Genomic DNA, 16,760 nt, shown 5'->3' with positions numbered 1-16,760 from the left:
TAGGTGCTCATGTACAACATAGATAAGAGAAAGTGGGGAAAGATGGAAAACCCAATGGGAAGAAGTCCCCCCCTTAAAATAAGAGATGTGATATCAAAAAGTTCAACCACTAAGTAGTTGTGTCCTTCACTCCTAAACGTTGTTGCAGAGCTATGAACCTCTGCAAAGTGAAACTCTTGGTGAATATGTTTACAATTTGTTCAGAAGAAGGAAAATACTACATGTATATGAATCCTATAGGGTTCAACTCTCTGATGTAGTGCATGTGAGAATCAATGTGCTTGGTCTATTGTCTCTAAATTGGTTCTCTACAAAAAATATGTGTACTCTAACTATCCAACTATATCATTGTAGGAAGTTAAACCTGTACATCAAACTTGGCTAGGAAGTGTTACAACCAAATGGTTTGAGTAACAATGTTCACCACATGATTCTACCTTCGTCTAAGAAATAACAATAGTTTCCTGCTTCTTACTTAACCAACATATGGGACCAAAACCAAGATAGAAATCAAAACCTCATGCGCAAGTGTGATTTATGTTATCATTAGCCCAATCTGAGTCCATATAGCCAACAAGATCCAAGGAGGATCATGCTGCAAACTATAAGCCATAGCTTGTAGTGCCCCTAACATATATAAGAATCCTCTTAGCTTCGTTATAGTGTGTTGTAACATCATATGTAATACCCTTGCTAGTTTATGATGTAAATATATGTACCTTGATATTAGGTTGTCAAGGGGGAGTCATTTTCCGAGCCTACATAACCATGTATTTATGTTATATATATTTTGGGGACAGCGTGCCTAGGCATATATGCCAATACTTGTTATGTAGTTAGAGAACCAAAGTTGTAATTTGATGTAACTGATGTACATATTTTTTATAAAAAAATAATATAAATAGGTTGGTTACAGAGCCCACTCCACAACAAAAAGTGTGGGGGGTTGTACAACTCCATAACTCCATAGACAGGCAATGAGGTGTCTGGTGACAAGTGTTGGTGGTGATTGGGAAACTTGGGCCCACATGGCTTCAATGTGCCACATGGTTGAGAGAGGCCATGCAGTTATAGGCAATATATATACTTGTGTAGAAGCATCATGATTATTATATGAGTTAATTATGGTTGTACAACTCCATGGACAAACAATGAGATGTTTGGTGACAATTGTTGGTGGTGATGAGGACACCTAGTGACCACATGGCTTCAATGTGCCACATGGCTAAGAGAGGCCATATAGTTATGAGCAGTATATATATACTTGCCTATAGGCATCGTGATTATTATCATGATGACTACTATGATTATGATGACTATTCAGAGGATGGTTTGGAATTTGGTCCTGAGTAACCAGTTGGTGAACCCTGAGCTTGGGATTTAATACCAGATAAGAGTTGTTATGGTTTATGGTTTGGAGGGTGCCTAAATAGCCTTGACGCAACATGACTGTTGGGTCGAAACCTTGGCCATTGAGATACAATTGTTTATGGTTTATCATTGCTTGTGGATTTCCAACCTTGGCTCAGGGATGACTTATGGTTAATATCCATGAACCACATGGTCTATGGCAAGGTGGAATGTGGAGAGCTTGTAGCGAGTTTCCCTTTTCTTCAAGATAAGTGTTCCTGTTAATGTTGTGTGATTTATGGAATTAAATGCTTGTATTTATTCATATATTTCGTTGCACATTGATGTGCTATACTTATTTTTATATGTTGTTATGGTTGATTATGCTTTGTTGAAAACTCTAGTTGGGGTTTTATGTTAATATACTCAAATCTTTTCAATTATTAGTCATATCCGTTGTGCAATATTTTAGTTATGGTTCATATGCTTTAAAATTAAGCACTGCAATTGTATTCATGAAAACCAAGTACTTCCACACTTAGAGATCACCGTAGTAAAAATGGGGTTCTTGATTCTAAAGATAAATCATGTATTTGGAAGTGTTTTGGTTGATATAGTGTTTCCCAATAGGAGGCTTGGGATGTTACAAGGTGGTATCATAGCACAATTTACAACATTTGGCTTGATTGGGCCACAACTAGAGACGAAGTTGGAAAATTTAGGTTGTTCACCAATTATTTGACAAAAGTTGAAGTGGTGAAAGTGATTAAAAATTACCTGGAAAAGAGCATTGGTGCCCATATACGATTTAGTAAGTCGAATTATTGCAAAGAGAGTAAAGATTTCAAGGAAAGCCTCATCAATTTTTAGCCTCGGAAGGCTATATTTATGTGCACGATATTACCTTATGTGTGATAGGGGGAAGTAATTACTTATATATATAATTATTTATATTTAAATTTTCTATACGTATACAATGTTTTATATAAATTGATTTATATTTTGAAGTGCGATATAATGCGTATTAAAGTTTTAACATTTTATATTATATTACATTGGGTATGAAAGGATGGCAGGGTCCAAGTGTATGTCGTTTTTGCACAGCTGCGGCAGAATCAAATTATCACATGTTTTTTGACTGCTCCGCCTCCTCAGCTATCTGGTACGATCTCTCTCTTTCTTATGGTTTTCCTCATCGATCCTTTGCTTCTGTACAGGATGCTTTTGTATGGTGGAGCGCTCAATGTCCCTCCTGGCATGCTCTTCTCATTCTTACATGCTGGCATCTATGGAAATGGCGGAATGGATGCATCTTCCAGGGCTGCTCTCAGCCTCTCAATTCTGTTTTGACTTCAATATCGGCGTCCATGCCTTCTCAGGACTAGGCGGGCTCCTCTCTATGCTCAAATTTTGCTTTTCACTCCAATATGTAATCTACGGGCTCTGATCAAAGAGTCTCCATTACAGCTGTTTTTTCCACTGCTGTTTTGCACTGATCATTTAACAGATTTGGGAAAATCGATATGTCTTTATTTCCACTGCTGTTTTATACTGATCATTTAACAGATTCCATCTTAGGGAAAATCGATATGTTTTTTTCCCTTCTCCAAATGCTGTTGCTTTTTTGGACATTCTCCGAACAGCAGATGTATCTCTGAATGTATCTCTGATATTTATATATCCTTAATATAAATCATACTGCTTTTTCTCTCTGAAAAAAATATATAGACACACACATACATTTGGTGAGGGTGTATAAAACATTATATTATAACTCATAATTATAATACAAAACATTAAAACTTATATCTATATATATAATTATAGTAGGAACGAATTAAGTTTTTAGATCTAAAGTCATATACAAAATTCGTATGTATATATCGTGGAAAAAGGTTCCAGAGCAAAACCCTTCTTTTCATTTTTCTCTGCTATGGTACATTCCAAATTTTTGCAAGTCATGGGAAGAGGTTGGTTAGAAAACTGGCTAGGGCACGAGGGCCAGCTACCTACGTGGAGGCATGACTGTGATAGTAGGGTCATGAGCCATAAATGAGGTGAGAACCTTGTTGAGTCATGGATTTGAGGGAAGCAGGTCGATGTCTTGGTTACAAGGGAAGCTATAGTCATTTGGTGCACGTGATTTGATGAAGCAATTACCGTCATAATTGGAATGATGTGCCAAGATGGAACGTGGATAGAAGAGTAGGGTTTTAGGGAGGGGCAGAACCGCGATAGGGGACCCCCTCGTCGGTTGTCGTCACAAGACCGCAGACCCCCTAACCCCCTCGTCGACTATCGTCACAAGACCCCGGACCCCCTAACCGCCTCGAGCTATTTTTGTTTACCATTAGATGGTTTCAATGATTGATGGTCGTCAAATGGAGGCCCCCCTCCCCGCCTTGCTATTTAATCTTAGTCGTCAACTTTTAGTTGTATTCACCATCGTTGGTCTATCAGAGGGGGCCCGCAATCAAAGATATATATATATATATATATATATATATATATATATATATATATATATATATTGGTTTTTTTTGTATGTCATGGACAAATATTATGTTATATATAGGCCACGGGGCATGAGGAATGTGGGAAATTACGCCATCTATTTTCCCTAAGTTGCATATTTTGTATGTTGTTTAAATTTTCAAATACACATATGTCGATTTCATAATAATTTTCATATATATATATATATATAAATACAATGTCGTGGGATGTATGTACATATAAAATTTTTGAATGTAACAGTTGTTAAAGGTTGTGCATGTGAATTGATATATCATTTGAGTTTATATATGTAGTGTGCATGGGCCATGGAGAATAAGTTTAAATGAATGCATATAAATATATGTTTTATTTATATTTAGATGATGTATTTAATATATATATCTATATCTATATATATGTTGCGAGTAGATGAGTGCAATGAGACATGGGATAAATAGAGGACCCTTTGACTATATATATATATATATATATATGCCACTTGGGAGTTGGAAAGGAGAGGACCTATGTGTTGGACATCAAACTAACCAATGCATGTTGGCTATGTTCCTAAAAGTATGGGTTATTGCCCAATAAGAACAAAGTGGGCACAATAATAAAACATTAAATTTAATTTTTAGTATAATAATGAAGAATTTGATCATGTAACAATAGATAAAGAGGAAGTGAGAGTAACAGAACTTCAAATAAGCATATTTTTGTGCTTAGAGGTCAAAATTTGGCCCGTCAATAGTCAAAAGAAAGGGAATTCTGAGCAGAATACATCTTGATGGATAAGGAATTAGATTTAGTGGTAGGAAATCCCCAGAAATTGAGACAAAAGTTGTTGGAGATTTAGAAAGAATAAATTGAGCCCAATTAAAATTTATGGAAGGCATAATTTCTCGCTTAGGTGTCGAAATATTGCAAGTAAAAAGTCAACAAAAGTTATTGGAAAACAGAATAGGTTGGTGGCCTTGGAATTTTAATTTGAGCAAAACTTTCAAATAATATATTTAAGGAAGTATATAGGTCAAGAAGACAACCGAAACCACGAGAATGAAGAAGCGGGAGATGTGTCAGACATCAACAGTTCAAAAGAGAAGGTTGGAGAAGTGGGTGTTAGTATGAAGGATGACAGGATGAAATAAAATGGTGGCGGAATGAGTAGGCCGAAAAATGGTGGACTAGAGGAGACTATGAGAAGTCTCAAGTTGAAGGTTCTCAGTTTTAAGGAAGACAATGTTAGACTGGTAAAAGAGTAGCAACAACAAAGTTAGACTTAGATTTTGTAGTATAAGAAAGTTTAGCAGGAACTAGACCAATAATTTGAGTCTAGGAAAAATCAAAACGCTGAAAGCAACTTTGATAAATGAGGTGTTGGAAGTGCGTGAAAAGTTAAGAATGATGACCATCAATATTTATATTCGGAAAGGAGGTCACATAAGAGAGATTATACCATGTCGAACATTGACAACATTTTTAGTGCATCGCCTGTGAGAAGATCTAGAAAGATAAGGTATCATAGGGACAACTTATAGGCGGAGTTGAAAATGTTTAAACCCCCCACCTTTAATGAAGAACACGTAAAGTGTAGAGAAGCGAAGGCCTAGTTACTAGAGATGCAAAGATATTTGCAATTATTTAATTAGTCTTCAAATATGGAAGCTTGAATCACTATATACCATATGAAAGGCGAGGCTCGCCTTTGGTGGGAACAACTTAAGGAAGTGAAACAATTGGATCAAAAAGGGTTTACTTGGTGGAAATTTAAGGAATAATTAAAAGGAAGTATTTATCTTAACATTATTATGAAAAGAAGATATAGGAAATTTTCGAATTGAAGTTGGGAAATATGACTACAGAGGAATATGGTCAAAAACTCATGGAGCTGCTAAGATATATCGGTGTTATTAAAGATGATAAGATAAAAATCTAGAGATATGTTCATGTGGTTCCATCATTCTATGCATATTGGCTTATATTTGATGAGTCGAAAATCTTGGATGCGATCATGACGAAGGCTAAGCAATTATATGAGCATAACAGAAATAAAACAACTATACAAAAATCATGGGACAATAAGAAGAAGAGTTTCATGGAACAAAGAAAGGAGGGTTTTAAACCCTCACCCTTAAGGAATAACCCCAAGTGAAATAGAAGTCAACTCCAGTTACTAGTGAGCCCAGGGGTAGTGACTTTTCAGGTAAGAAACCCTCGGTTCAACCTACAAGATGTTGGGGTTGTTGGGGATATCATAAATTTCAAGAATGCTCTTACAAAGATGGAATCAAGAAGATGATGGAAAGTATGCAGACAGTTCATACAATGGAACATGTGGGTAGAAGCATGTCCAAATCAATGTTACGCTGGATAACATGCATGCGGAACATGAGGCACACATGATTGAAATTGATGGTATGTTACATAATTGGCTTATTATTATTTTTATTGAATCATGAGCTAACCATAGTTATGTCCACTAAAATTTAGTGGAGAATTTAATCTGGAAAAGACCAAGCACCAAAAGGCATGGCTAGTTCAATTAGCTACAGGAGTGAAGAGAAGAGTTATAGAACTAGTGAAATAATGTCTGACTGGCATGCGATTGAATACTAAGGCTGATCTTAATGTAATTTCCTTAGGATCACATGATTTCTTGATCGGTATGGATTGGCTGGAGAAGAATCACACAATTCTAAATTTTTATAATAAACATTTTACCTATATTGACGATGAAGGTTTGTAGAGGCAGGTCCAAGGAGTCCCTAGACTAATATCTATCAGAGAGATATCAACTCTACAGTTAAGAAAGAATTCTAAAAAAGGATGTTGGATTTTTGTAGTTCATTTGGAGGAACCCATTAGGTATCAACAAGCTAATTTGGAAGATTATTCTGTGCTCTAGTCCTATTCGTTAAGGAAAAGGATGGAACATTGTGATTATGTGTGGATTTTCGACAACCAAATAAGATAACTATCAAGAATAAATATCCATTGACGAAGATTAGATGATCTTTTTTATCAACTTCAAGGAGCTAAGGTTTTTTCCAAGATTGACTCGAGGTTAGGATATCGCCAATTGTGAATTAAGGAAGAGGATATCAGTAAGACAAATTTCCAAACTCGTTATGTACATTATGAATTTGTAGTAGTTCCTTTTGGATTAACCAATGCACCAAGTTGTTTAATGTATTTGATGAATCGAGTCATCCATGAATATTTGAATAAGTTTGTAATTGTTTTCCTATACAACATATTAGAGTACTCTAAATTTGAGGAGGAGCATGAGTAGCATTTGGGGTTGGTGCTACACGTGCTCTAAGAAAACCAATTGTATGCTAATATTAGTAAGTGCTCTTTCTATCAGAAGCATATTCATTATTTGGGCCTTATTACTTTGGAGGATGGGATAACTGTAGATCCATAAAATATTAAGGCCATTAAGGAATGACCAATACTAAAAAATGTTATGGAATTTAGGTCTTTCACGGGCCTAGCTAGTTAGTACAAAAGATTCATTGAAGGACTTTTTAGGATTTTCCATCCCATCATTTCGTTGCAGAGAAAGGGCATTAAATTTGAATGGAACTTTGATTGTGAGAAATCCTTTCAACATTTAAAGGCTTTGTTAACAACTGCTCTGATATTGAAGATTGTGGATCCAAATGAAGATTTTATGGTATGCACTTATGCATGTCGAGAAGGTTTGGGAGGAGTGCTTACGAAAAATGGACATGTGGTATGTTACGAGTCCAAGGACCATGAGAAAAATTATGTTGCACATGACCGAGAGTCGGCAGCTATCATTCATCCTCTTAAGATGTGGATACATTATCTTATGGGCCATAGATTTGAATTGTAGACATATCACTATGGTTTACGACATTTGTTTGAACAACTAAATCAAAATGCTCGACAGATTAGGTGGCTAAAATTGTTAGCGGAATATGACTTCGAAATTAAATACATTAAAGGAAAGGAAAATAAAGTGGCAAATTTTCTTAGCCAAAGAGTTCATTTGATGCATGCTTCAACAGTGAGTATATGTAAATTTTCCAACAACATTTGCAATTTCCTGAATAGCCTTCCTAGTCAAAATTAAAGCGGCAATGTTGATAATTTCATCCATATCATCCTCTTACACGGGACCTCAGGAATTAGATTGAAACTTCCGTACCATATGTGCCACTGGAGAGAATTTCTTCCATTAACTCATAGGGATTTTGGAATGAGCTCCACATCTTCTAAGTTCAGGAAATAAATCTTGAACCACCGATTTGATAATACGTTGATCTTTGGTTTATATTTAAGAAGGGGCTCCCAATGTTTGTTGACCTAGTCCTGCATCTTTGGCTCTTCCATTTCGGCAAACTCCCATCACCTGACGAGGGAACACTACTGAATACTAACAAGACGATCCCAGAGTATGTCTCGTCCAAAAACTAAATAAGTTTTCTTTTGGTTTTATTTAATAGGTCATGCATGTTTTTTTCTTTGTGGCCTTCCACGTTCATTTTCAGAGGACAACCAGGTGTAATTTCCATGCACCAGGTGGTCATTGGAAGGTATAACCACCTTTTCATCTCCAATGGAAGAGATGAGGTCTCCCATGGATCGCTCGGCTTGAAACGATAATTTATGTGTCAAATATGGACCTAGACAACTGGGTGTCCCCCATATCCCCAACGACCACGCAAATGCCAGGTCACAAGAAAAAAACCCCAAGAGGAAAGACCGCAGGTATCAAGGAGGATTACTGTGTATTAATTAGCATAGGACAACATGGAATAAACAACATCGGCGCCAAGGACAAAAACATAGACACTTCAAAAAATATAAAAAGAAGCATTAAAATCCCATAGTACATGCCAAGCCACCAACCAGTACAAAAAAAACAATATCTCTACCCTATAATGTCTGATCCATGACAATCACCTTCAAATTAAAATAATTGAAATATTGGATGATCGCCCAATCACCCGGAAAAAGTAAAATGAATGAATGAATGATATTTTAATGTCCACGAGGTTGAAAATAGTCTATGGTACTACTAGTCTCCCTATTTTTTGCCTTTTGCAATTCAATCTTTTTCTTGCTCAAATTGATAATATAAAAATTTAATAATATAACATAACATTTACTCCACCCCATGGAAGAACAATTGGGATAAGAAAACTCCCACTAAAAATGAATAACAATCACATCACCCATAACACCCAACCACCCCCACATCGATCAAAGGCCAATCCGTAAATTGAACCGATCAAAGATGGGACATGAACGTACTATAGTAATTTAAAATTTAAACTAATCTAAATTAATGGATTGAAACCTGCACCAAATCATTCTCATGCAAGAGAGGAAAAAAACTGGTAGTCGTCTCTGCACCAGAATCCAACTTCCAAATATCCCCAAGGAATATGAGAACATAATCCCACAGGATTCAAGTGTGGGAAAGGTCCCAAAGCACTGACGAAAGCCACTCCACACAATAACAGAGATTGAGAAATTACCGTGTTCACTACGACACATGGATTGAAACAACGGTGATAATAAAGATAAATATTGAATGAGACACTCAAATAAGTAGATATTGGTATCTTAATCCTTCTCAATTTCAGATGAAAAGACTAATCAAAATTAAGTGTGATTAATCACCTTAAAATACTTCTACTTCAAAGTGGTTGAATTTATTTAGCTACGTCACAACCAAATACATGAATAAATCTGTTTACCTGCAGTTCCCTCCCCTTTTCATGAAAGTCTGCTAAAATGGAGTCAACTAATTTCCGTGTTGGAATCATAAACTATTTTCTTGATACATTACTTGATTAGAATAAAAAATGAAGAATTAAGTGATTAATCTAAACAAGAAAATAAATATTGAATTTTTATTTAGGGGAGGCATCTTTCCCATGTTGGAGTTTCTAAAAGCTGAAACGTTTTCCTGTACCATTTTCTTGAACCTTTTTGGTTTTTGCAGGAAAAGGTTTCAAGAAAGGCACAATCCCCAAATCGATCTTATACCACTGTATATTTGGCTACTAAAAAATGTTAGTGAAGAGTATCGCTCTTGAAGAAAATCAAAAGATTTAAGAAGACTTGTCTGTGTTTTTCAGCTTTGGGTTGCCTTGGGTAACTTTTCCAAGTTTTGCTGCTATAGGGGAGGGAGGCCAGTAGTTGTGTGGCCTCCCTACGTGGTCCAATTTAGATACCTGGCATACACAATCAGTTTCATCAAACACGTCCATCATGTGCCTCCACGTGTTACCTTCCTGAAGTGGACCCGAACTTCAGTTTTGGCACCAATTAGGGTTTCCTTTACGACGATTAGGGAGGTAGTTGTGTGTGAGCTGTTGGTTAATGGTGAGGTGAGGGAGGGTTTATTGGTTGTTATGGCATCTTGTTTATTGCGTTGTGTTGTTTGGGTGTTGCATTGTGTTGTTCGGCTACTGTGGTGTGTTGTTCGGCTACTGCGTTGTGTTATTCGGCTATTGTTGTGTGTTGTTCGGCTGCAGAGGTGGGGTGTGCACGCAGTAAAGGGTTTCGACCCTTGGGAAGCATTGCATTGTTGCAGGGTTGTATGTCGCCGAATGTGGTTGGGTTTGAGATGGACATTTGTTCACAGTCTCTCACTCGCTCGACCCTGTTTGACCCGACACTGGACACCATGGTCGACTCACTGCAACAAACATTTGGATATTGGCGTCATCGTTCCCTTGTAGATTTCTTCATCCTATCAGCCATACCCGCATTTGTGTTTGTCAACACATCTATTTGCTCCGTATTCACTCCATTCGTCTTGTTTGTGTTAATCTCTGGCTTTTTGTGCCTTCTGTGGAGTATATGTGGCTTCAATTCGTGGCTTTTGTGGATTAATTGGTGGCTTCTGAGGCTTAGTCTCAAAAAAAAATTGGGGTTTATGCACTGGTTGGGTTTTTTGGTGGCTTGTTTGCCTTCTGTGAATGTATGGAGTATTTGTGGCTTATGTGGCTTAATTGGCAGCTTTTGTGGATTAGGTTGAATATTTTTTTGGGGTATTTGCACTGGTTGGGTTTTTCGGTTGCTTGTTTGCCTTCTGTGAATGTTTGGAGTATCTGTGGCTTCTGTGGCTTAATTGGTGGCTTATATGGCTTAGGTTGAATTTTATTTTGGGGTTTTGCACTGGTTGGGTTTTTCAGTGGCTTGTTTGCCTTTTGTGAATGTATGGAGTATCTGTGGCATCAATTCATTTCTTATGTGGCTTAATTGGTGGCTTATGTGGTTTAGGTTAAAAAACGTGTGGAGTTTATGCACTAGTTGGGTCTTTCAGTGGATTTTTTGCCTTCTGTGAATGTATGGAGTTTATGTGGCTTCAATTATTGGCTTATGTGGCTTAATTGGTGGATTTTGTGGCTTAGGTTAAAAACAAATTTGGGATTTTGCACCAGTCGGGTTTTTCGGTGGCTTGTTTGCCTATTGTGAATGTATGGAGTATATGTGGCTTATGTGGCTTAGGTTGAAAAAATTGGAGTTTATGCACTGGTTGGGTTTTTCGGTGGCTTGTTTGCCTTCTGTGAATGTATGGAGTATCTATGGCTTCAATTTGTTGCTTCTGTGGCTTAGGTTGAAAAAAAATCAAGGTTTTAGTACCATAATAATTAGTATGTATAACAATTTCTACATATTCCATTGATTTGCTCGATCCAGTATATGCATAATAATTTTTTTGTATAACAGTCTATGTTTATATAATAATTTGTTTGTATAACTGTGGCTTCTCCAGATTGAGTTGCTCAAGCCAATCTCTGCATAATAAATTGTTTGTATAACAGTGTTTGTTTGTATAATTGTGGCTTCTCCAGATGGGGTTGTAACACATTCTAGTTTATTTGTGTTCTTACCACTTTTCTCCAAACCCCGCCTTCTATGTGTTGCACATGCTTAACTAGGAGACATACAAGATTGTGATGTGAGAGGGTTCCTCGTGGTTGGAAAATAATCTACAAAAGTGAGGTCTTGTTCTATAACTTTCTACAATGGAAAAATAGTCAATTAATTGGACTTTCATGCTGTAGGTGGTTAAATAATTGAACTCATAATAATTTGTTTGTATCAACATCTCAGCATATTCCACTAAGTTGGAGACAATTTCTTTCTAATTATTGTTGTTGTGTACATAATCCTAAGCCTTGGCACTCTCAACATGGAATTTTTGTATGCATCATATGGACTGTCTCTTTCTTAGGGGTTTAATTGCTATGAAATCACTCTGCTATAATGGCTACCTTCATCTCTCTTTAGAGTTGCAATGAAAACCTTCAGTATTTCTTATTGGAGACAATTTCTTTCTGATTACTGCTGCTGTGTACAGAATCCTGAGCCTTGGCACTGTCAACATGATTTTTTTGTATGCATCATATGGACCGTCTCTTTCTTAGGGGTTTAATTGCTATGAATTCACATTTCTATCATGGCTACGTTCATCTCTCTTTAGAGTTGCATAGAAAACCTAGACTATTTCTTAATGGAGACAATTTCTTTCTGATCACTGCTGATGTGTACAAAATCGTAAGCCTTGGCACTCTCAACATGGATTTTTTGTATGCATCATATGGACTCTCTTTATTATGGATTTAATTGCTACGAATTCACATTGCTATCATGGCTACCTTCATCTCTCTTTAGAGTTGCAACGAAAACCTTGAGTATTTCTTATTGGAGACAATTTCTTTCTAATTAGTGCTGTCGTGTACAGAATCTTGAGCCTTGGCACTCTCAGCATGGACTTTTTGTATGAATCGTATGGACCATCTCTTTCTTAGGGGTTTAATTTCTATGAATTCACAATGTTATCATGGCTACCTTCATCTCTCTTTAGAGTTGCAACGGAAACCTTGAGTATTTCTTCTTCAGTCGGAACACTAGGATATTATGTGGATACTTGAGTTGCAACATTGTATTCTACAACTACAACTCTCATAATTGTAGTTTCTTTTGGGGTTATTGTAGATTCTAGAGTTGTAATTGTGTTGTCTCATGGTGGAGTTGTAGCAACTATGGCTTCCCTAGATAGGGTTGTAACACGTTCTAATTTATTTATGTTCTTACCACTTTGCTCCAAACCCTGCCTTCTATGTGTCGCACCTTATTAACTAGGAGACATAAAAGATGGTGATATGAGAGGGTTCCTCATGGTTGGGAAATAATCTGCAAAAGTGAGGTCTTGTTCTATAGCTTTCTACAGTGGAAAAATAGTCAATTAATTGGAATTTCATGTTGTAGGTGGTTAAATAACTGAATATTATATAATTCTGCAACCTTGTGGTGGCCTTCACAAGTAATGTATCTGTGGAAAATGGTGGCCTTGCTGATGAAGATTTCATAAGAGGAAGCATAGACTCTGTCATTCCTTTAGTACCATAATAATTTGGTTGTCATCAAATTCTCTGCATATTCCACTGAGTTGCTCGAGCCAGTACTAAAATTGACACATGCATTATTTACCTGCATCTAAGTGTCATTCATTCGCTGAACATGATAATAACAAAAATAACCCTAAATTTTTGTTCCAGTTAAATTTGATTGAATTCTCAAATGGATTAACTTGCAACGATTAAATTCTTGAAGAATTTTTCGAGGCATTGCTAAATGAAATCTAGTTGGAGTGCTTATGTTATGTAACAACTAAATTATGGGTGAACTTAATAATTATGTTATGTAACTATTAGAGTGCTTATGTTATGTAACAGTTAATCATTTAGTTAGTTTCTGTTACATGTCAATTAGTTAGTTTTTGTAACATTATAAATTATGCAGGCTTTTTTGTAATCAATTAGTTTTTGTAACATTGGAATTTAGTTATTCAGTTAGTTAGTTCTTGTAACATGCCAGTGAGTTATTTTTGTAACATTATAAATTATAAACCATACTCGAAACATATTGTATATTTAACTAGTATATTAAATCGTGTGTTTGTCTTTTGAACTGTATCCAAATACACATTGGAACTTGCATTGCAATAGACCAAAAAGTGATGGTAACTTCGCCCACATTACATTTTTGTTACAAACAAATAAGTCATGTCACCCCTATGATTGATGGCCTCCATTTTCTGAATTACCCAAACTTGTTGAAGTGTTTGCTTGAGCCAAGTTTCTACCATATGCTTGAGTCCAGTTTACTCCTTGTAACCATGGAGGGATTGAATCACTGAATTGTCCACTTGTGCTACTAATTCCAACACTAACTGGAGGTGGCCTATAATACATAGGATTTACCCCTGCACTGGTAGGTGTATAGGGGGTGGGTATAACCACTGGTTGATAGTGGGGGACTTGGATTTTAATGAGGTCCTGGTACGATGGTGTATGATTTGCAATGTGGTCCATCATCCTGTTTTCCTCCAACTGACTTCCAACACTTGTTGAGCCTTTCTTGCCTCCCTCTCCTGTCTTTCCAACTGTTTTTGATGTTCCTTCTCTTCCCTTGTTTTTTTGTCTTTTGAGCCTTTCCTTTGCCCGAGTTGATGTTGTTGTAATACTTGAATCTCTCTTTTTCGTGGCCAACTCCTTCTTTCTCTGTTTACATTCCCGAATTTCAAGTTTTCTACGCTCAAACTTGAACATTAGGTTCATATATTCTTCAGAGGTGAGTAATTGTGAACTCCTCTCTAACCGAAGATAATCTGTTGCTGAATGTGTTGGTGAGACCTTCACTCTCTCTACTGGTAGCTTTAGGAACCTACCAAGTATTATTTGGTTCGTTGTCACATGCTCTTGGTATCTTGAGACTTACCTTTCAACCTCAGGGAAACCTAATTAAACCCCATTGTTGACCTCATTTGGTACTTCATTTTGAATAGACTCTTCTTCTAGTGATTCATTGTCCACAAAATAATGAACAAGTTCAATGCTCAATTCTATTGGTTGAGAAGGCATTGGCATGCTTTCATCATTGGTGGATGACAAATTATGTTGTTATTCATCATTGGTTGGGTTACTTGGGTTAGCATGCTCAATTGGTCATTATTGACTTTTGATACATTCTCATTTGAAACCACATTTTCATTATCATTTTCACGATCAACTGCCTCATTTGGAATATCACATCTAGAATTAGTAGGTGCTTCAATGGGTGTGGTAGCCTCCATGTTATTCAAAATTGGTTCATTACTGAATTGTGTCTCACATACATGTTCATCATCATAGAAGTTCCCTTGAGAAAGGGATATCATACCTTCAACAACAATAACATATTCTTTCCAATCCACATCTTCTTGGGCATCAACCTGGTCATGTAAGTCCTCTACTTTCTGACCTTCCACAACAAATGTCTAGCTACAACTAGTATCATTAATAAGAGCATCAACATTCAGTGGCCAAATTTCAGTCCTCCTAAATCCAGCCTTGATATTTAAATGCTTTACTTGCAAGCTCAACTAACTAATGTTTTTTTTACCTCTACCCCTTCATTCTTTGCCATCCATGAAGCTCGCTCTGCCCTAAAATAGTTCTTTAAAGGCCCAAACATGCCAACATCAAGGATTTACAATATGTGAGTGGTATGAGATGGCAGCGTTAATAGTTCAATTCCCAATGGTTGGCCTCCTTGATTGTCTGCACATCCATGTGGCTTCCATGGCCATATAAAATTAGTAGGTGTCTATTTTGAGGCGAGCCACCACCTGGCACATATGCAACAAAGTGAAAAATCCAATTCAAGAAGATTTCCTTTGGCATCCATGCATGAGGATGCGTAGCCATGCATGCACCTAGTTCACAAATATGTATATAGTTTTAAGTTGCATTTTTCCTTTGAATAAATAAAAACCTGGGATTGAAGAACCAGTTGCCTTAACACAACAAAGTATAGTTGTCCACTCCCTGCTCCTAGGCAAAATTTTTGGCACATTTCTGCTCCCTCTCTTGGCAATTACTCGCATGCCACAATTCCTTCCAGCCTATAAGCCTATTTCGTCATAGTTCTAGATGTGGTTTGGGGCATAAGAGTGTTTCTCATATGTTCAGGAAAGGGTGTCATAAAACTTAGACACAATTACAGGGCATAAATTTCAATCTCTTTCTCTGTCAAGGCCCTCCCCTGTTCTTAAGACAAGGTGTGGATGCCTTTATTTAAATGCACTCCACTAAAACTTGCCAAGAAACCCATCTTTGAAGGGGTTTGGCCTCCCCTGACAGATTTGAGCTACTGTGGATTTGAGTTGTATCAATTCTAACACATGTCCCATTTGGGCCATCTCCTTACACCACACAACCACCTTGGCCTCCCCCTCTTCATTCATAACAATAACAGGCCCTCTACGCTTTCTATGAGTTAGCCCATTAATCCAATAATGTATTCTTGAGGCTACGATTCCATGTTTTTTTTGCAAATGCACGTACTGAATATCCCCTGAACTCTATGCCATCAATTGCACCTAGCATGTCTTCCTTTTTCCACCCTCTTATGGCACTGATCTTCTTCGTTGAGCTTGCACCTTGTATTGTGGTTGAGGGTGGCGTTTTGGTAGATGGATGGACAGTAGGATTTTCCACCACATGGGCATTATCAACGTCATTGCATGGAGCATTGACATCATCGACCGTTTCCTCTTCCAATGAAGTGCATCGCAATTGGGCACCCTTGGTCCCTCACCTCCTCCTATTCCTTATACGATCTGCAATTGAAACTCGTGGCATGGATGCAACAACATGCACATTGTTAAAACTTATTTCTATGGGTGGAAGTTGTTTCAACAATAGAAACTCAGTGTTATTTGAATAAGAAACTAAAATATGAAAAGGGTAATCAATAATTGCAACATGCATAATAGAAACCTAGTCTTATTTATTTCCGGAAATTTAAATATGAATAGGTTAATCAATACTTGCAACCTGCATATATTTGAATAAGAAATTTATGTGTTTGCATCA

This window comes from Pinus tabuliformis, chromosome 6 (genome assembly GCF_031772625.1).
Source record: "Pinus tabuliformis cultivar Carrire ecotype Pingquan chromosome 6, CPIR1, whole genome shotgun sequence".
Classification (NCBI taxonomy): Eukaryota; Viridiplantae; Streptophyta; class Pinopsida; order Pinales; family Pinaceae; genus Pinus; species Pinus tabuliformis.
This window is presented reverse-complemented; position numbering follows the sequence as displayed.